Source organism: Canis aureus, chromosome 15 (assembly GCF_053574225.1).
Source record: "Canis aureus isolate CA01 chromosome 15, VMU_Caureus_v.1.0, whole genome shotgun sequence".
In the NCBI taxonomy this organism is placed as follows: Eukaryota; Metazoa; Chordata; class Mammalia; order Carnivora; family Canidae; genus Canis; species Canis aureus.
The window spans coordinates 41,325,949-41,347,527 of NC_135625.1; the positions used below are offsets into that span (position 1 = coordinate 41,325,949).

The 21,579-nt window shown below is 36.9% G+C and overlaps 1 protein-coding gene and 1 long non-coding RNA gene across 15 annotated transcripts in view; one reads left to right on the forward strand and one right to left on the reverse strand.

Annotated features, from left to right (window-relative positions):
- The window catches only part of LOC144284582 (uncharacterized), a 283,713-nt gene extending 281,965 nt beyond the window's left edge, over nucleotides 1–1,748 (forward strand). For 2 of the 3 annotated variants that reach the window (XR_013353010.1, XR_013353014.1), the window contains one exon: nucleotides 1,418–1,748. The gene's annotated coding sequence lies outside the window, so the exon portion shown is untranslated. The remainder of the gene's footprint in view (nucleotides 1–1,417) is intronic. The other variant, XR_013353008.1, reaches the window with a different exon arrangement.
- The window catches only part of LOC144284583 (uncharacterized), a 126,540-nt gene that overhangs the window by 593 nt on the left and 104,368 nt on the right, over nucleotides 1–21,579 (reverse strand). For 11 of the 12 annotated variants that reach the window (XR_013353020.1, XR_013353030.1, XR_013353029.1 and 8 more), the window contains 3 exons: nucleotides 17,281–17,325; nucleotides 15,731–15,788; nucleotides 9,134–15,603 (listed from right to left, as the gene is read on the reverse strand). The exons of the other annotated variant lie outside the window; for it this stretch is intronic. This is a non-coding gene — a long non-coding RNA (uncharacterized LOC144284583). Of the gene's footprint in view, nucleotides 1–9,133; nucleotides 15,604–15,730; nucleotides 15,789–17,280; nucleotides 17,326–21,579 lie in introns of those variants that run through there. 12 annotated transcript variants of the gene reach the window in all.

The window sequence follows — 21,579 nt, forward strand, 5'->3', positions numbered from 1 at the left end:
GCTGTGTACAAACCCAAAGAGGACACTGAATTAGAGTGACTTGTGGGGCCAGGGTGGGAGGACAGATGAGCAGGTAGGACCGACTCGGGAGAAGAAACCCCGTGGGCCTGCTGCCCCCTTCCCTCCCCCTCTGTCAGGGCTGTGCTACTGGTGACACATCGCCCTGGGGATTTCAGACCTGCAGATTTCAACTGAAAGCCACGAAATTGAGCTCCATCTGCAACAGGCGATCCCTGGTCAGGAGCTGTTGGGGTGGGGTTGGAAGCCCGTCAGAGGCAAGGGCTTAGGGAAGGACCCCGCTAAGATCCTGGCCAGGCTAGCCCCACTCCCAAACCTGGGTCTCCTTGGCGGTGCTGTCAGCGCACAGACCCATGCGCATCCCCACCCATAACCCTTCACCCTGACAATCTGTATTATATTTTAATGTATATGTGAATATATTGAAAATAATTTGTTTTTTCCTGGTTTTGTTTTTCGTTTTGCTTTTAGCCTCTACGTGCTAGATCACAGAAAAGACTTTGTAAGGACCGTTTTAAGTTCTCCTGCAAGGTTTAATTTGTTATCATGTAAATATTCCAAAGCAGGCTGCCTTGTGGTTTTGGCCAGCCTTGTGCTATGTTGATAAGATTGATTTACTGCTTAAAATCACTTTACTTTATCCAATTTTTACTGAACTTTTTATGTAAAAAATAAAATCAATTAAAAGCCATGATTTATTTGATGTGATTGGCTTGTTTTTACGTGGCGCCAAGAATGAAACTGTTTAACAGCTGTAACCAATGGTACTGACCTGTCCATCCAATCTTGTCCTTTATTATATCTGATTGTGGTTTGATAGTATTGCATTGTTACACCAGGAAAGCTGAAGAAGCAAAATGGTTTTAGTAACTGCTGAAGACCGGCTTTCCTGCCGAGGATTATTAACTTTTATCAGGTGTTAACATCTGTTTCAGGAATACAGCAGTGTGTTTACATGTCAGAAGTCTCGTTTCATTCTATGATATTTCTAAATTGATTTCTTTAAATAAATTCAGCAAATGGAAAAAAAATATTTTCCTAAGAAAATCTGTGGCTAGTAAAAGGTTAAACGTAAACTTTTCTCCCCATCAGTATGACATTCACACATGAGAAGGGAGTAACTTGGACAGAACTTTTATTTTTTGGCTTACTATGCAAGTTGATGGCTTGCGTAATTTCCATTTTGCAAGGACTTGTTTGCCAGACAATGATTTTTCTTTAAATATTTATTACAGAGAGAGAGAGCGAAAAAAGAAGATATTATGGTGATTACAAATAGAATTTCAAAGTAGAATTTTAAAAACTTCAAATGCTACTTAGAGATCAAGCAGAATGAGAACTGAGGTGATTATTGTTTGAGTGGTAATGAGTAAGTAATGAATGTCCTCATATTCTTCAGGAATCGGATGCTGAGGAAGAGTTACAGAGCAAAAGATCTTTCAAAGAATAACAGCGCTGAAAGAAAGGAGGAAGCAGATTTGAGAAAGTTACCTCGCACCATAATAAAGACCTCACAGAGTTACTGCCAGTCCAGAAAGGTGGCTCCAGAGCCACGGACTCCAAAACAAAGATTGTTCATTAAAGGAGGTGAAGTTTAGCCCTTTGTACAGGTAGCTTGCTCAGTAATTAAATCAATACACTCCCAAAAGGTCCTGTTGTTGGCTCAAAAGCTGAGACAGACTTTATAGCAACTAAGAGTTTGAGGCTATAGGCTAGTCACATTCCTCCCTTGGGTAGCAAATCCTTTCTTCAAGGGGGATCTGAGTGGTGCATTTTTCTGTTAGCAAAAAAAATACCTTGCAAGAAGCTGGTAGCACAGCAGGGACAGAAGCCATCATGTAGAAAGTTAGGAAGGAAAAGGAGAGGAGATGTTGCTGAAGGGGTTAGTCTATACTTTTAGCAGGACTGGAAAGATCCAGTTAGGAGGGAAGAAACATAGCAAGGATGAAGGTGGATAAGGAGTGATTAGAAAATAAAATATAAAAGTAAAAAATAAAATGAAATCACACTGTTAAAGAGATGTGATTAAAACGTTAAGTGAATAACCTAATATTTTCTGAAAAAGAAGGGAGAAACATTATGCAAAAGATGTAAGACTTAGGGTGATAAAATTAGTAGTTCAAATGTTAAGAGGCATTGTCTACTGTGGGACATAGAATATAATAACAATAGTAATATTTTCCTAATTAGAATGTAACCTACAAAGAGCAAGGGACATATACTGAATGTTCTATCCAACCTCAGCAGAAAATACATTCTTCATGAGCACATGTGGAATATTATACAGGATATATTAGGTCACAAAATAAGCCATAGGAAATGTATGAAGATTAAAATCATACCAAGTATCTTTTCCAACCACAATGATATGAAAATAGAAATCAATAATAGGGGGAAAATGGTGAAAATTAAGTGACGTATTCCTGAACAACCAATGGGTCAAAGAAGAAATCAAAATCAAAAACTATATTGAGACAAATTAAAGTGAAAGCATGACATACTAAAATTTATAAGATGCAACAAAAGCAGTTCTCAGATGGAAGTTCATATCAATAAGATCTCAAAAAATCTAAATTTATACCCTTAGCAGAAGAAATGAAATAACAAAGATAAGAGCAGAAATAAAAGAAGTAGAGACTAGAAAGATATTAGAAAAGATCAAAAAAATTCAAAGTTTGTGATTTTAAAAGATAAAATTGCCAAACTTTTAGCTAGACTAAAGAAGTGAGAAGACTCAAGTAAAATCAGAAATGAAAGAATATATGTTGAAGACCTGACTCCCAATACCTCAGAATGAGACTGTATTTGAATATAGAGGCTTTAAATGGGTGATTAAATTAAAGGGCTATGTGGTAGGCCTAACCCAATATGACTAATGTTTTTATAAAAGAGGAAATTTGGACACAAAAAGAAACACCTGCAACCTTTGAGCACAGAGAAAAGATCATGTAAGGACACAGTAGGAAGGCAGCCATCCACCTGCAAGCCAAAGAAAGAAGCCTCAGAAGGACTTCCAGTCTCCAAAATTGTGGGAAAATTAATTTATGTTATTTTAGCCACCCACACTATGGGATTTTATTATGACAGACCTAAGCTAATAGAAAATGTGGACCCAGAATATCTCCAATCTCATACATGGGAGTATAGGCATTTTCCCACTCAAAAATGTACTACAGTACATTTCACTACAAAAAAGTCACAGTAATCAAGACAGTGTGTTACTGGTATATGAAGAAAAATATAGATTGATGGCATTGAAATGAAGAGTACAAAATGAATTCTTACTTTTACTTTCCATTGATTATTAATAAAGGTGCAAAGACAATTCAATGGGGGAAAACATTGTCTTTTCAACAAGCAATGCTGGGGCAACTGTATAACCACAAGTAAAGAATCTGAACCACTATCAAATATCATACATTTTTTAATTTTTATTTTTTATTAATCTTTAATTTTTTAATTGGAGTTCAATTTGCCAACATATAGCATATCACTCATTGCTCATCCTGTCAAGTGCCCCCCTCAGTGCCTGTCACCCAGTCACCCCAACCCCCTGCCCACCTCACATTCCACTCTCCCTTGTTCGTTTCCCAGAGTTAAGTGTCTCATGTTCTGTCATCCTCACTGATATTTTCACTCATTTTCTCTCCTTTCCCCTTTATTCCCTTTCACTATTTTTTATATTCCTCAAATAAATGAGACCATATAATGTTTGTCCTTCTCTGATTGACTTATTTCACTCAGCATAATACCCTCCAGTTCCATCCACATCGAAGTAAATGGTGGGTATTTGTCATTTCTAATGGCTGAGTAATATTCCATTGTATACATAGACCACATCTTCTTTATCCATTCATCTTTCAATGGCACCGAGGCTCCTTCCAGTGTTTGGCTATTGTAGACATTGCTGCTTAAACATGCAGGTGTTCTGGCGTTTCACTGCATCTGTGTTTTGGGGGGTAAATCCCCAGCAGTGCAATTGCTGGGTCATAGGGTAGCTCTATTTTTTACTCTTTGAGGAACCTCCACACAGCTTTCCAGAGTGGCTGCACCAGTTCACATTCCCACCAACAGTGCAAGAGGGTTCACCATTCTCCACATCCTCTCCAACATGTGTTGTTTCCTGACTTGTTAATTTTCCCCATTCTCACTGGTGTGAGGTGGTATCTCATTGTAGTTGATTTGTATTTCCCTGATGGCAAGTGATGTGGAGCATTTTCTCATGTGCTTGTTGGCCATGTCTATGTCTTCCTCTGTGAGATTTCTGTTCATGTCTTTTGCCCATTTCATGATTGGATTGATTGTTAATTTGTTGTTGAGTTTAATAAGTTCTTTATAGATCTTGGAAACTAGCCCTTTATCTGATACGTCATTTGCAAATATCTTCTCCCATTCTGTAGGTTGTCTTTTAGTTTTGTTGACTGTTTCTTTTGCTGTGCAGAAGCTTTTGATCTTGATTAAGTCCGAATAGTTCATTTTTGCTTTTGTCTCCCTTGCCTTCATGGATGTATCTTGCAAGAAGTTGCTGTGGCCAAGTTCAAAAAGGGTGTTGCCTGAGTTCTCCTCTAGGATTTTGATGGATTCTTGTCTCACATTTAGATCTTTCATCCATTTTGAGTTTATCTTTGTGTATGGTGTAAGAGAATGGTCTAGTTTCATTCTTCTGCATGTGGATTTCCAGTTTTCCCAGCACCATTTATTGAAGAGACTGTCCTTTTTCCAGTGGATAGTCTTTCCTGCTTTGTCGAATATTAGTTGACCATAGAGTTGAGGGTCCATTTCTGGATTCTCTATTCTGTTTCATTGATCTATGTGTCTGTTTTTGTGCCAGTACCACACTGTCTTGATGACCACAGCTATGTAGTACAACCTGAAATCTGGCATTGTGATGCCCCCAGCTATGGTTTTCTTTTTTAATATTCCCCTGGCTATTCAGCATCTTTTCTGGTTCCACACAAATCTTAAGAAGATTTGTTCCAACTCTCTGAAGAAAGTCCATGGTATTTTGATAGGGATTGCATTAAATGTGTACATTGCCCTGGGTAACATTGACATTTTCACAATATTAATTCTTCCAATCCATGAGCACGGGATATTTTTCCATCTCTTTGTGTCTTCCTCAATTTCTCTCAGAAGCGTTCTGTAGTTTTTAGGGTATAGATCCTTTACCTTGGTTAGGTTTATTCCTAGGTATCTTATGCTTTTGGGTGCAATTGTAAATGGGATCGACTCCTTAATTTCTCTTTCTTCAGTCTCACTGTTAGTGTATAGAAATGCCACTGATTTCTGGGCATTGATTTTGTATCCTGTCACACTGCCGAATTGCTGTATGAGTTCCAGCAATCTTGGGGTGGAGTCTTTTGGGTTTTCTATATATAGTATCATGTCATTTGCGAAGAAGGAGAGTTTGTCTTCTTCTTTGCCCATTTGAATGCCTTTTATTTCTTTTTTGTTGCCTAACTGCTGAGGCGAGGACTTCTAGTACTATGTTGAATAGCAGTGGTGACAGTGGACATCCTTGTCTTGTTCCTGATCTTAGGGGAAGGATTTCCAGTGTTTCCCCATTGAGAATGATAGTTGCTGTGGGCTTTTCATAGATGGCTTTTAAGATGCTGAGGGATGTTCCCTCTATTCCCTACACTCTGAAGAGGTTTGATCAGGAATGGATGCTGTATTTTGTCAAATGCTTTCTCTGCATCTATTTAGAAGATCATTTGGTTCTTGTTTTTTCTCTTGTTGATATGATCTATCACACTGATTGCTTTACGAGTGTTGAACCAGCCTTGCATCCTGGGGATAAATCCCACTTTGTCATGGTGAATAATCTTCTTAATGTACTGTTGGATCCTATTGTCTAGTATCTTGTTGAGAATTTTTGCATCCATGTTCTTCAGGGATATTGGTCTATAATTCTTTTTGGTGGGGTCTTTGTCTGGAATTAAGGTGATGCTGTCCTCATAAAACAAGTTTGGAAGTATTCCATCCATTTCTATCGTTTAGAATAGCTTTAGTAGAATAGGTATTATCTCTTCTTTAAACATTTGATAGAATTCCCCTGGGAAGCCATCTGGCCCTGGACTTTTGTGGCCCTGGACTTTTGTGGCTTTTGATGACTGCTTCAATGTCCTCCCTGGTTATCAGCCTGTTCAGGTTTTCTATTTCTTCCTGTTCCAGTTTTGGTAGTGTTAGGTCCTCTTGTTGGATAGACCCTTTTTTTAAAATTTTTTTATTTATTTATGATAGTCACAGAGAGAGAGAGAGAGAGAGAGAGGCAGAGACATAGGCAGAGGGAGAAGCAGGCTTCATGCACCGGGAGCCCGATGTGGGATTCAATCCCAGGTTTCCAGGATCGCGCCCTGGGCCAAAGGCAGGCACCAAACTACTGCACCACCCAGGGATCCCCTGGATAGACCCTTTAAGTATGATATATTGTCCCTCTTCATCTCTTACTACAGTCTTTGGGATAAACATTTATTTATCTGATATGAAGATTGCTACCCCTGCCTTCTTTTGAGGACCATTTGAATGATAAATGGTTCTCCAACCTTTTATTTTCAGGCTGTAAGTGTTCTTGGGTCTAAAATGAGCCTCTTGTAGACAGCAAATATATGGGTCTTGCTTTTTTATCCAGTCTGAAACCCTGCACCTTTTGATGGGATCATTAAGCCCATTCATGTTCAGAGTTACTATTGAAAGATATGAATTTAGTGTCATCATAATACTTATTCAGTCCCTGGTTTTTGGATTGTTTCCTTGGACTTCCTCTTTCTTTTACAGAGTCCCCCTTAATGTTTCTTGCAGAGCTGGTTTGGTGGTCACATATTCTTTCAGTTTCTGCTGATCTTGGGAGCTCTTTATCTCTCCTTCTATAATGAATGAGAGCCTTGCTGGATAGAGTATTCTTGGCTGCATGTTCTTCTCATTTAGGGTCCTGAATATATCATGCCAGCCCTTTCTGGCCTACCAGTCTTTGTGGAGAGGTCTGCCATTAACCTAATACTTCTCCCCATAAAGCTCGAGGATTTCTTGTCTCTTGCTGCTTTAAGGATCTTCTCTTTATCTTTGGAGTTTGCAAGTTTCACTATTAAATGTCGGGGTATTGAACGGTTTTTATTGATTTTAGGGGGGGTGTCTATCTCCTGGATCTGAATGCCTGTTTCTCTCCCCAAGTTAGGGAAGTTCTCAGCTATGATTTGTTCAAATACACTTTCTGGTCCTCTGTCCCTTTTGGTACCCTCTGGAACCCCAATTAAACATAGATTTCTCCTCCTGAGGCTGTCATTTATTTCCTTTAACCTATCCTCATGGTCTTTTGTTTTTCTCTTTTTTCCTCAGTTTCCTTTCTTGCCATCAACTTGTCTTCTATGTCACTCACTCATTCTTCTACCTCGTTAACCCTTGTCATTAGGACCTCCATTTTGGATTGCATCTCATTTAATTGAATTTTAATTCAATTCAATCTTTGGCCTGATAAGATCTAAATTCTGCAGTCATGAAGTCTCTTGAATCCTTTATGGTTTTTTCCAGAGCCACCAATAGCCTTATAATTGTGCTTCTGAATTTGCTTTCTGACATCAAATTGTAATCCAAATTCTGTTACTCTGGGAGAGAGTACTGTTTCTGATTCTTTTGTGATGAGTTCTTCCTTCTAGTCATTTTGCTCAGTGCAGAGTGGCTAAAAACAAGTTGTACTGGAAAAAGGAAGGAAAAAGAGAGGAAAAAAGGGGGGGAAACCAACAAACCAAAAAGGGAGGGATATCCTCTGATTCTGATTCTATATACTGTAAGTCCCTCAACTTCCCCTAGAGCTTTCTAGTGCTGCTTGGTTAAGAAATTGCTCTTCCCCTGTCCTTCCAGCTGGTCTTCTGGGGGAGGGGCCTGCTGTGCTGATTCTCAGGTGTGTGCACCTGGGGGAGCTGCCCCACCCCCTGCCAGGTGCACAGCTCAGTGGGAGCTGTTTATCCTGTGAGGACCTTGCTCCCTGGCGGCCCCGCTCAGTCCCCCTCAGTCTCCGGCACAAGGTGACACCAGGAGGAACAACAATGGTAGCAGCGGCCAGCTCTCCAACCCTTGAGTCAGCTCCTGCAATAACTACCACAGCTTCCAGTCCACAGAGGCCTGGATGCTCCGGGGGCGGGGTTGTGACCTGCACAGCTTGTGGCCGACCATCTACAGGAGCGTCCTTGTTGTCCTGTGTCTTCCCGGCCTCCACCTGTCCCAGCCTCTGGTGTCCCTGGGAGCACCAGATCCTGGCCTGTGTCCCCTGGTGCCTTGGGCTCTGGGGTCTGGGCTGCTGGAATTGCACTCCCGGCCTTGCAGCCCCCTCCACGGAGCCGCCGCCTGAGCTGCTCCCCGGGCCCCACCAGATGTGTGCTCCAGCCCTTTAAGGAGCTCAGCCTGCAGTGTGTGGCACACTCTCCCCCCCGGGCGCACCTCCTCTGTTAGTGACCCCGGGAACCTGGAGTCTCCACTGCCCCTCCTGGGATGCTGCCCGATTTCCCTGTGAGCGCCTCTCCATCCGGGAAGATTGGTAAAGCTGCTGCTTCTCCGGAACAGAGCTTTCCTGTCCTGGAGGCTCTTGCAGCCTGGCCTTAGCCCAGCTCCTTATGGGGGCCCCTCCCCCTTGGATGCTTTTTTATTTATTTTTTTCCGTTTTCCTACCTTGATAGAAGCGTGAACTCTTCTCACTGTTGCATTCCAGCTGTTTTATCTTTAAATCTCAGGCCGAATTCGTAGGTTTTCAGGATGATTTGAAAGTTATCTAGGTAAGTTGGTGGGGACAGGTGACTTGGGGATCCTACTCTTCTGCCATCTTGCCCTGCCCCTCAAATATCATACAAAAATTAACTCCAGATGCATCATATCCTAAGTTCTAAGGGCTAAAATTATAAAACTGTAAGAAGCAAACATAGGTTAGATTTTCATAACCTTGGATCTAGCTATTATTGATAACATAGAACACCAAATGTAGAAGGTACAAAAGAAAAAAAATGGATAAATTGGACTTCATCAAAGTTATTTTTTCATTTTTTAAAGATTTAATTTATTTATTCATGAGAGACAGAGAGAGAGAGGCAGAGACACAGGCAGAGGAAGAAGCAGGTTCCATGCAGGGAGCCTGACGTGGGACTGGATCATGGGTCTCCAGGATCATGCCTTAGGCTGAAGTGAAGGTGGTGCTAAATCGCTGATCCACCTGGGCTGCCCTCAAAGTTAGAATCTTCTATGTTTCAAATGACACCATCAGAAAGTAAAAGGACAATCCATGGCATGGGATTGTTTTTTTTTTTTTCTTTCTAATTATTTTTATTGAATTTTAATTCCAACATAGCTAACATATAATGTAATATTAGCTTAAGGTGTATAATATAGTGCTTGAACAGTTCCATACATCACTGAATGCTCATCACAACAACTACACTCCTTAATTCTCATCATATTTTTGCTTTGTTTTGTTTCTTAAATTCCACACATGGGTGAAATCATATGGTATTTGTCTTTCTCTGACTGTCTACTTATTTTGCTTAACATTATACTCCCTAGCTCCATCCATGTCCTTGCAAATGACAAGATTTAATTCCTTTTTAATGGATGAATAATATTCATATTATCTTATATATACACATAATATAATACTCATATTATTTTATATATATTCAAACAATATACTCAAAATATATTCATAATATATACTCATAATAATACTCATTGGACTTATATACTCATAACATTCATCATATATATACTCATAACCATATAGAAAAACAATTTTTAACTTTTTGAGGATACTTCATACTGTTTTCATAGTGGCTGTACCAGTTTGATTTCCTACCAACAGTGCTAGAGGTTTCCTTTTATACCACATTCTCTCCAACACTTTTCTTTGTTTTGTTTTTGATTTTAGCCATTCTGACAGATGTGAAGTGATATCTCATTGTGATTTTGATTTGCATTTCCCTGATGTTGAGTGAGGTTGAGCATCTTTTCATGTGTCTCTTGGCCATCTGAATGTTTTCTCTGGAGAAATGTCTGTTCATGCCTTCTGCCCATTTTTAATTGATTATTAGGGAAAACTGGATAGTCACAGGCAAAAGAATGAAACTGGACCACTTATATCTTACACAAAAATAAACAAAATAGATTAAAGACTTATATGTGATACCTGAAATAAAAATACTAGAAGAGAATATAGGCCATAATGTTTCTAATGTCAGCCATAGCAACAATTTTTTTAGGTACAAAAATAAACTATTGGTACCATGTCAAAATAAAAATCTTCTGCACAGTGAAAGAAATAATCAACAAAACTAAAAGACAATCTGCTGAGTGAGAAAGATTTTAACAAGGTTGGACAAAGGGTAATATCCAAAATATATAAAGAACTTATACAACTCGGTATGGGATAATATATTTACAAAGTGTATATCTGATTAGGAACTTTTATTCAGAATATATAAAGAAGTATTATAACATAATAACTCAAATAATCCCATTTTAAGGTGGAAAGTGATTTTAAAAGACATTTTTCTGGGCATCCCTGGTGGCCCAGCGTTTTGGCGCCACCTTCAGCCCAGGGTGTGATCCTGGAGACCTGGGATCAAGTCCCAAGTCAGGCTCCCTGCATGGAGCCTGCTTCTCTCCCTCTCTCCCTCTTTCCCTCTGCCTGTGTCTCTGCCTCTCTCTCTCTGTCTGTCATGAATAAATAATAAATTAAAAATTTTAAAAAGACATCTTTCCACATGAGATATATGAATGACTAATAAGCACATAAAAAGACATTCAACTTAAATTATTAGTCTGTGGCCACTATAACAAATTACCACATTTTTGGTGGCTTAAAACAACTTAAAGATACTGTCTTGAATTCTGAAAGCCAGAGTCTGAAATCAGTTTCACTGGGCTAAAACTAAGATGTCAGCAGTACTCTATTCACTCCAAAGGCTTGTGGGCATTTATTATTTTCATAGCTATCTGAAAGTAATTATATGTATACTTCAAAGTGATATAGCTGTGTCCATTTATGTTGCTATAAATAACACTAGCATTTGGAATATTATTTAGACTTTCATATTTACATATTAATTTTATACTCTGAAATCCTTATAATTTATCAATAAATGAAAATTGTTTTCAATAAAGAGAAATATTACAATATTAATTCTAATGAAAAAAAGACAATGCATTGAAGGTTTACAAAAAGATGCATTCAACTAATTTTGAAACACCAAAAATATGAAGGCCTTATTTGTTGTTAATAATGACCAAAATTTTAATAATTATAAACTATTTAGTAGTTAGCCTGATCAATTTTTTGCTAATGATCTCTCACTCTTTCTTGATTCTTAAATATAACTAATTTTAAGCTTATTCTACCTTTAAAAATTAGTAAAGTTTACCTAATTACCAATCTTATTAGAATTTATTTTCAGTTTCCTTTTTTGAAGATTTTATCCAATCATTTTTAAAAAATATTTTAGGACAATTATTTATTTATTTATTTATTTATTTATTTATTTATTTATTCATGAGACAAAGAGAGAAGCAGAGACATAGGCAAAGGGAGAAGCAGGCTCCTCACAGGAGCTGATGCAGGATCAGATCCCAGATCAGGATTATGCCCTGAGCTGAAGGCAGATGCTCAACAGCTGAGCCACACAGATGAACCGTTATCCATTCACTTTAGAGAGACAGAGTGAGTGGTAAGGAAGGGAGGAAGGAGAGAATCCCAAACAGACTCCCCACTGAGCATGGAGTTGATGTAGAGGTAGATCCCACAAACTGAGTGGAAACCAAGAGTCAGTCACTCAAATGACTAAGCCACACAGGCACCCTTATTTTCAGTTTTTTAAACATAATACTGAGTCTCAGCATTACGCATCACAATCTGACAAGACATGGAGCCCACACTCAAGAAGCATTATATGTAATAAATATTAAAACCACTCAGGTGCTTGGGTGGCTCAGTCAGTAAGCATCTGCTTTCTACTCAGGTCATGATCTCAGGTCCTGGGATGGAGCCCCTTACTGGGCTCCCTGCTCAGTAGGGATCTGCTTCTCCCTCTCCCTCTGCCCTTCTCCTGCTCATGCTCATACACCACACACACTCTTTCTCAAATAAATAAATCAAATCTAAAACTAAACTAAAAGAAAATAAAATCACTAAGCTGCATTATTATGATAGTGCTATAAACCACAGAAAAAGTGATAAAAGTAACCAGAATATTAAAAAACCTTAAAAACAAAAGAACAATAATACAATCTAATGTTGACTTCCCAACAAAAACAATGGAAACCAGAAGATTATTGAATTACAGATTCAAAAGAGAAACAAACCATCTACTGTCTTCTCATTCTATATGCAGAGAAAATATCTTTCAAAGTGAAATCTAGTATTTTCAGAAAGTAATAAAGAAAATTTATCACCAGCAGTCATGGACTAAAGAAAATGTAAACTGAGCTCTCTACACTGAAGGGAATTTATCCTAGGTGGAAGTTGGCAGAAGTACAAAATGTATATAGCTTTATCAGATTGAGGAAGTCCCTTTTTTATTCCTAGTTAGATGACAGTATTTATCTTGCATCAGTGCTAGATTTAATGATAAGTCAGACAAAAAATAAAGAAAATTGTAAAGATAAATCTAAATGAGAGAGCTAAGCTATGAGAAAGAGAAGATATATTTAAATCATCTACCCCCTCTCCCTCTGCTTGTGTCACTGCCTCTCTCTCCCTGTGTCTCTCATGAATAAATAATAAAATCTTAAAAAAAAAGATATTAAATCATCTACCCCCAAAACAAGTATGAAATTGAAATTGGACAATTTGTCAAAACAACCATTTCAGGACTATAAAAATTGATTAAAACAAAAAGTGAGAATCATTTATGAAAAGCTGCCATAAAATCAAGTTAATTCTGTTATTTTAATAGGACAGGGATGGCCATGAAAACCTTTATATTAAAAGTCAGAACCACTTCAAGGAGTGGTTCTAGATTTCGTTCAGAGGACAAAAAATCTCATTCCTCAACACTTCGAATAAAAGTAGCAAACTTGGTAGGGAATGAATGTAATACCAGTAGCACTGTGAGTCCAAGTTGAAGTCGGAATTGAGGTCAGTGACAGATCAGATCACACAGAAACTAAAGGTATGATCCTGGAAATAATACCTCTATAAAGAGTGGTAAACTCTTTGTATATCAAATCTCTAGTTGCTGAGTAGGCTACATGCAGATGCTACAGGGACCTAAGAAGTACTGATGGGAAGTAAGACCAGTGGAAACTTTAAATCTGCCTAGAATCTAAATGTGCTCCCCAATTACAAAGAAAAAAGCCCAAGGCCAAATCACTTTAGTGATGAATTCTATGAAATACATAAAAGTTACCATTTCTACACAAACATTTATAGAAAATGAGAAAAAACACTTTCTAACGAATTCTTCTAGTTCCTTTATGCGTAAAGTTAGGATGTTTTTCTTATCTCTTGATGTAGGCATTTCTCACTATGAATTTTCTTCTTGCAATTTCTTTGGTTGCATCCTACAAATTTTAGCATGATGTATTTCCATTTATCTCAAGGTTTTTCTTTTTTATTTCTCTTTTGATTTCTTCTTCAACTCATTGATGTTCAGTAGCAAGCATTGTTTTATACTGTACTTTGTAATTTTGAAGTTAGTTCACACGTTAATTTCTCTGCTGTTAGTGTCTATCTTTTTATTAATTTTAAAAATGTTGACATTTACTGCATGGAAGATAGTTATAATGTGCATCTTATCAGGATTTACATCTATTGATTGTCTTTTTCATTAAAGCTTGGTCAAATTTTCCTGTCTATTTGAATGTCATGCAATTTTGGATTATAATTTTAACATTTTAAAAACTTAAATCCAATTAATTAATATATAATGTATTACTGGTTTCAGAGGTAGAGATCAGTGATTCATCAGTCACAGGCAGCAACTTTTGTGATCTTGGCCGCAGCAACTTATTAGACACATCTTCAAAGGCTAGAAAAACTGTTGTGCCCAAGATCGCGAATCCAAGAAACCACCGAGGAGCCGACACCGATGCAAACACACGAGGGCTTATTTACAAGCTCAAGCTTGGGTCCAAGTATACCCGACACAGCGGAGCAGGGACTTGGACCCGTGGTGGGTTTCAGCTTAGTTTTAAGGGCTGGTCTAGGGGACCTCCAGAAGGGGTGGAGCAATTCCTCAAGTTCTGTTTACATTTTGATATGGGGCCTTCAAGGGCATTGAGCTCTGTTCTTATTCTAATAGGGGCTTCCTGCCACTGGCTTGGGCTCTGTTTTTATTTTAATATGGGGCTTTCTAGGACTTTAAGCTGTAAGCTGTTTTCTTCCTGTAACTGAAGTAAGGTAAAGTTCAGCTCTTATTCACAGGGGCCTGGGATGGCTGTACTTATGCTAACGCTGAACTTAAAGTGGAATGGCAATAATTTTCTCGGCCTCCACAAAAACGAAAGCAGCAATGAACTATTGGGACTTTATCAAGATAAAAGGCTTTTGCACAGCAAAGGAAGCAAAAGACAACCTACAGAGTGGGAGAAGATATTTGTAAATATCTTGCAATCCTCTAGGATTTTGATGGACTCTTATTTCACATTTAGGTCTTTCATTCATTTTTAGTCTATTTTTTCTGTATAGTGTGGAAATGTCCAGTTTCATCCTTCTGCATGTGGCTGTCCAATTTTCCCAACAACATTTGTTGAAGACTGTGTTTTTTCCATCGAATATTCTTTTCTGCTTTGTTGAAGATTAGTTGATCATAGAATTGAAGGTCCATTACTGGTTTCTCTATTCTGTTCCATTGATCTATGTGTCTGCTTTTGTGCCAGTTATTTTTAACATTATTAATACTATGATATAAGGCTTTAGATCCTTTTAGCATTTCCTGGAGAACACTGTTTTAGTTTTTTGTTGTTGTTGTTGTTATTTGCTGTAGCAAATAATAATGGTTCATATAATAATGTAGCAAATAATAATATGGTTAGGTTCATACCACAAATTTTGTCTCACCTTCTGTGCAAAATAGCTTCAAAGTCAGTTGAAAGGCTTTCCTACTCTATCTAGATTTGCTGGATGCATACATCATTCAAGATTTAGCCTGGGATTTGGGGAAATATTTATATCATAGTTCAGTTCTTTTTTTTTAAATTTGTTTATTCATGAGAGACACACAGAGAGAGAGAGAGAGAGAGGCAGAGACACAGGCAGAGGGAGAAATAGGCTTCATTCAAGGAGCCCGACATGGGACTCGATCCCGGGTCTCCAGGGTCAGGCCCTGGACCGAAGGCAGCGCTAAACTGCTGAGCCAACGGGGCTGCCCCATAGTTCAGTTCTTAAAAAGTTTACCATAGTTCTTTGGATGTGTTGCTGTGTTTGCACAGCTCAGGATGGAGTCCAGAATTTGTGTCAGCTCACATCAGAATTGGAGTTACCATTTTTTAATTCTTTTCTTTTTGTGATTTCGCTCAGTCTTGCATGACGGGTCATTTTACACATTTTCTTTGTTCAGAAAGATGACATTAACTCAGAGTTTTAGCGTCTGTACTGTTGTGTAACTTGCATAACTAGAGGATGAAATGTTCAGAGAAAAGAGAGATGTTAATACTCAATAGTTTCTCCAAACTCTTCAGATTTGGGGGCCCTCTTTCCTACTTCCACTGAGTAGAAATCCTCCTTCCAGGGTTTAGGTACCTGTGCCACTACTTTTGTGGTAGTGCTATCCCATAACTAGTGGTAGCTTCAGAGTAGGCTGGGGAGAAAAAGAAAGAGAGAAGAAAAGAAATGAATATTTACTCCCACGCTAATTTCAAACATCAAAGAATACTTTTTTCCATTCCTTTCACTAAAAAGATGGCCTTTTTGCTTAGTGCCTGCCAGACCTGCTTGGGATTAAAACCAGGAAAAAGAAAAAAATAATAAAATTGTAAACTTTATCCTCGTACACATTAATATTCAGATTTTGACATTAGTCTTCAACCTACCTGATATTGTTTGTTTTCAGAGTTCTGAGTAGTTTATTTTGTATTCTGCCCAGAGTGTTTAATTGTAATCAATAGGAAAACAGACTGTAGGCAGTTTTCTCCATCTTGGATGCATAATGCAAATATTAAATAAAAAGTAAAAGAAAAAAAAAGAAAAGAAAACTCCCAGTGTATTCTTCCATCCCATGGAAACTCTCTCTTAACATTTTTTAAAATATTTTATTCACTTATTCATGAAAAACACAGAGAGAGAAAGAGAGAGAGAGGCAAAGACACAGGCAGAGGGTAGGCCCCATGCAAGTAGCCCTACATGGGACTTGATCCCAGGACTCCAGGATCATGTCCTGGGCTGAAGGTGGGCACCAAACTGCTGAGCTACCCAGGGATCCCCTCTCTTAACATTTATATGAACTACTCTGTTTTAGAACAGTGTATCTTACAAACATCTTCAAGGGAGGCTTCCCCAAAGAAGTAATTATTAAAATGCCATCAATTTCTTGTGTGTAAAGCCAATTGAATATTTAGAATTTAATAGGAGATCATATCTTTTTTACCTTGGTTTTCATTATCAGAAAGAAAAATGGTAAATCATTGAAAGCCCTGAAAACCTTTAAAAGGTAAAAAAGATAATTAAGCAACCATTGAGTCAAAAAAGAAATCAAAAGGAAATTACATAACACATTTTTTTTAAAAGAGGACAAAAACAGGGACGCCTGGGTGGCTCTGCCTTTGGCTTAGGGCATGACACCGGAGTCCCGGGATCCAGTTCCACATCCGCTCCCTGCATGGAGCCTGCTTCTCCCTCTGCCTGTGTCTCTGCTTCTCTCTCTGTGTCTCTTGTGAATAAATAAATAAAATCTCAAAAGAAAAAGAGGACAAAAACATAACATAACCAAACTTATGAGATAAAATGAAAACACTGCTAAGAGATAAATTTACACCATAAAATACTTACATAAAAAAGATCTCAAATCAACAATTTAGCTTTACATAATAAGGAACTAGAAAAAGGAACAAACAAAATCCAAAGCTGGCAAGAGGAAGGAAGTAATAAAGATTAAAATGGAAATAAAGAATAGAAAAGCAATAGAGAAATCCATAAAACCAAAAGCTGGTCCTTTTAAAAGATCAGCAAAGTTGACAAATCTTCAGTAAGACTGACAAAAAAACAAACAAAAAACCCACAGATTATTATAATCATAAATGAAAGTAGGAAATTACAATATTAGAGAAAATTTTTAAAAAGTATTATGAAAATACCTGGAACAATTGTATGCCAATTAATTGGATAAACTGGATGAATTCCTGGAAAAAAAATACACAATCTATCAAGATTAAATCATGAAGAATTAGAAAATCTGAATAGACCTATAAGAAAAGATTGAGTCAGTAATAAAAATCTCCCAAAAGAAAAATCTTAGTCCATAAAATTTCAATGGTGAATACTATAAAATATTTAAGAAAAATTAATACCAAATTTTGTTAAACTCCTGTAAAAAAATCAAGGAGAATGAAACATTTCCAGATGCATTCTATGAGACCAGCATTACCTCAATACCAAAACCAAACCAAAGTACCCACAAGGAAAGAAAATTATGGACCAATAACCATGACGAATTTTAGCATAAAAATCAATTAACAACAAATTTGAGCAAGTCAAATTCAACAGTATATTAAAGGAGTATACATTATGACAAACTGGGATTTACTTCTGATATGCAAGCCTGGTTCAAAATTAAAAAATCAATCAATATAGTATCTCATATTAACAGAATGAAGGGGCATAATAAATATGTTCATTTCAATTGATGCAGAATAAATATATGACCATATTTAAGAAACACTCAAAATAAAAACACTTATGAAACTAGAAATAGAAGAAAACTATGTAAAGGCCACCTAATAAAGACTATATAGGAAAAGATCACATACCCAATAGTAAAACATTGAGAGCTTTTCTTTTAAGATTAGGAACAAGACAAACATGACTACTTTCACCAGTTCTATTCAATTCAGTACTGGAGGTCTGAGCTAGAACAAATTGACAAGAAAAAGAAATGAAAAACATCTAAATCAGAAAGGAAGCAGTAAAATTATTTCTGTTCACAGATGATACTTTATATGTGTTGAAAACTCTATAGGTTACATACACACACACACACACACACTGTTAAAATTAATAAATTCAGCAAAGTTGCAGGATATAAAGTCAACATGTAAAAATCAGCTGCATGTCTGTACGTAAACACTGAATAATATGAAGCCAAATCAATAAAACAATTTCATTAACAATACTATCAAAAAGAATGAAATAATTAAAAATAAAATTAACTAAGAAAACAAAAGACTTGTATGTTGAAAACTACAAAACATGACTGAGGAAATTTAAAAGACATAAATATGAGGAAAGACACTGGAGTTCATGGATTTAAATTTTAAATATTAAGATGTTAATTCAATGCAACCCCTATTAAAAACCAAGAGGTATTTTTTGGCAAAAATAGAAAACACATTCTTTTTGTTTTTTAAGATTTATTTATTTATTCAGGAGAGAGAGCAGAAGCAGGAAGGGCAGAGGGAGAGGGAGACAGAAACTCAAGATTCCATGCTGAGTGCAGACCCCAATGCTGGGCTCAATCTCACAACCCTGAGATCAAGATCTGAGCTGAAACCAAGACTCAAATGCTTAACCAATTGTGCCACCCAGTGTCCCCAAGAAAACACATTCTAAAATACATATGGAACTTCAAGGGATCCTGAATAGAGAAAACAATCTAGAGAAAGAGCAAATTTGGAAAACTCATGAGTCCTGATTTCAAAATTTTCTAGAAAGCTGCAATAATCAAAATAGTATGATCCTGGCACAAAGAATAATAAAATAGAATAAGGAGTTCAGAAAGAAGCCCTCACATATACAGCCAAATGATTTTTTACATAAGTACCAAGACCATTCAATGAAGAAAAGAGTCTTTTCAATGAATGGTTCTGGAAATGTTGGATATTCACACGCAAAAGAATGAATTATTTCTAATGGCTGAGTAATACTCTATTGTATACATAGACCACATCTTCTTTATCCATTCATCTTTCGATGGACATCAACTCCTTCCACAGTTTGACTATTGTGGACATTGCTGCTATAAACATCGGGGTGCAGGTGTCCCAGCATTTCACTGCATCTGTATCTTTGGGGTAAATCCCCAGCAGTGCAATTGCTGGGTCATAGGGAAGATCTATTTTTAACTCTTTGAAGAACCTCCACACAGTTTTCCAGAGTGGATGGAACTGGAGGGTATTATGCTGAGTGAAATAAGTCAATCAGAGAAGGACAAACATTATATGGTCTCATTCACTTGGGGAATATAAAAAATAGTGAAAGGGAATAAAGGGGAAAGAAGAGAAAATGAGTGGGAAATATCAGAAAGGGAGACAGAACATGAGAGACTCCTAACTCTAGGAAACGAACAAGGGGTGGTGGAAAGGGAGGTGGGTGGGAGGTGGGGGTGACTGGGTGATGGGCACTGAGGGGGGCACTTGATGGGATGAGCACTGGGTGTTATGCTATATGTTGGCAAATTGAACTCCAATAAAAAATAAAAATGAAAGAAAGAAAGAAAGAAGAAAGAAAGAAAGAAAGAAAGAAAGAAAGAAAGAAAGAAAGAAATGGACCTTTGCAAATCCAAGAACGTTAACTCAAAATCGAACAACAACCTAGATGTAAGAGCTAAAAGTATGATAATCTTAAAAGAAAACATAGAGGAAAAGCTTTACAACATTGGATTTTACAATGCTTCCTTCAAAATAACAACAAAAACACAAACAACAAAAGCAAAACAGATAAGTGAAAATTCATCAAACTCAAAAGTTCCTACATAGCAAAGAAAAAACAACAAAGTGAAAAGCAACCTATGGATTAGGAGAATATAGTTGCCTACCATACATCTGATAGAGTTAATATCCAAAACATATAAAGAACTCCTACAACTAGTAAAAACAAACAAACAACAACAACAAAAAACTAAATAGACAATCTGATTGAATATACATTTCTGCAAAGAAAACAAACACATAGACAACAGGTATATACAAAGATCTTTAATCACTAATTATCAGGGAAATTCAAACCAAAAACACAATGAAATATCACCTCATATTGGTTAGGATAGCTATTACCAAAATTAATAGGTAGGTGGATGGATAGATGATAGAAAGATGATGATAGGTAGATGATAGATAGATAATAGATGATTAGATAGATGATAGATAGATAGATAGATAGATAGATAGATAGATAGATAGATATAGACAGATGCATAGATGATAAAAAGGAAATAACCCATTGGCCAGGGTAGAAAGAAATTGGAAAGCTTATAAACCATTGATAGGAATAGTTTATAATAGTAAAATGGTGCTGTTACTATGGAAAACAGTTTGGAGGTTGCACAAAATAAAATAAATAAAATTGAACCAGTATATGATCCAACAAGCCTACTTCCAGATATTTACCCAAAAGAATTTAAATCAAGGTCTCAAAACTTCCCATTTTCTTTGTAGAATTAAGCACAATAACTAAGAGGTTGAAACAACCTAAATATTCACTGATGCATGAATAAATAAAAATGTAAGACAAGCATCCAATTTCATTATTTTGTATGTGGATATCCAATTTTTAAAATAACATTTGTTGAAAAGACTTTCCTTTCCTGATTGTGTATTATTGGCATCTGTAAGTTGGCCATCTTTTTGTGTTTCTTTCTGGGCTATTTCATTCTATTTGTCTACATGTCTGTCTATATTCTAGGACAATATTTTTTAATTACTGTAGCTTTGTAATATGTTTTGAAATCAGGAAATATCAAACCTCTAGCATTATTCTGCTTTCTCAAATATTGTTTTGGTTGTTTGGCATCCTTTGTGGTTTCATATGAATGTTAGGATTAAATTTTTTTCTGCTTCTCTAAAAGCACTATTGGAATTTTTATGGGGATTGCATTGAATCTAAAAGCAATCTGCTTTTGGGTAGTATGGACATCTTAACAGTACTAAGTTTTCCAATCCATGAACATAGAACATCTGTCCATTTATTGGTGTCTTTTAAAATTTCCTTTCAGCAATGTTTACTGTTTAATGTATAAGACTTTAAACTCTTTGGTCAAGTGAATTGTTTTCTTAATTTCTATTTTTAGATTGTTTTCTGTCAGTGTATAGAAATGCAACTAATTTTTGCATGTTGATTTTGTATACTGTAACTTTGATGGATTCATTATTATTTTTTAAAGATTTTATTTATTTATTCATGAGAGACACACAGAGACAGAGAGAGGCAGAGACACAGGCAGAGGGAGAAGCAGGCTCCATGCAGGGAGCTTGACATGGGACTCAATCCCAGGTCTCCAGGATCATGCCCTGGGCTGAAGGCAGTGGTAAAACACTGAGCCACCTGGGCTGCCCTCATTTATTATTTTTAACAGATTTTTTTTGTGTGTGTGTGTGGAATATGTAGGGTTTTCTACACATAAGATCACATCATATGTGAACAAAAATAATTTTACTTTTTCA